Consider the following 754-nt stretch of genomic DNA (forward strand, 5'->3'; position numbering starts at 1 on the left):
TTTAATAAAATTTATTAATAATTTAAAATTGTCTCCAAAGTAATTAACTTTAACATATTAATCCTAATAAAATATTGTCTCAAAATTAAACTAAATTATTACAAAACATAAATAAATTATTCATTAACATCTTCATTCAAGTCTCTAATTATGAGGTCTCTGGATTATTTTTCGGTACGAGTCCCCGGCCCGTGGCGAGAAGGCACATACGCTCGTCCGATGATAAACCGCAAATGTCAAATTACTCGAGCTCACTGTTGAAAATGGGAGTTGAAAAAAATTGGTTCTCCCGCGATGAACTCCCAAATAATCCAAAATCGCAAAGTTTGAGCCGAGCGGAGGAGACTCGACGGTGTTCGGTATAAGAACCGATTTCCTCCCATTGGCAGACCGTTGGTTGCCCGAGGAAATTGCCGAGGAAAAGATTGGGGTTCGTCGCAAAAAATTTTCAAATTGCCGCCGTGACAAATTTTGGAATTATTGTTGCGAGGAAGGCCGAAATTGTGGTTGCGTAGGAGGTTGTTGTTCGTTCCGAGGAGCCCAAGATGACTCGAGAAGACGAACCACCAGGCGACTGCGATTGACTATACGTTTGAACGAAATTGTCAAAGCGTGGGTTAAATATTTGGGCACGTTGTTCAGGCGTCAAATTACCCCCCCAAGTGGCACGCATAGCTGAGAATATATCTGCCATGGTGCTCATCATTTCAGTAGTTGGTTGGGGAGGCACCGTTGATTGAGTTTGAGGGATTGG

This window comes from Cannabis sativa, chromosome 1 (assembly GCF_029168945.1).
Source record: "Cannabis sativa cultivar Pink pepper isolate KNU-18-1 chromosome 1, ASM2916894v1, whole genome shotgun sequence".
Taxonomy (NCBI): Eukaryota; Viridiplantae; Streptophyta; class Magnoliopsida; order Rosales; family Cannabaceae; genus Cannabis; species Cannabis sativa.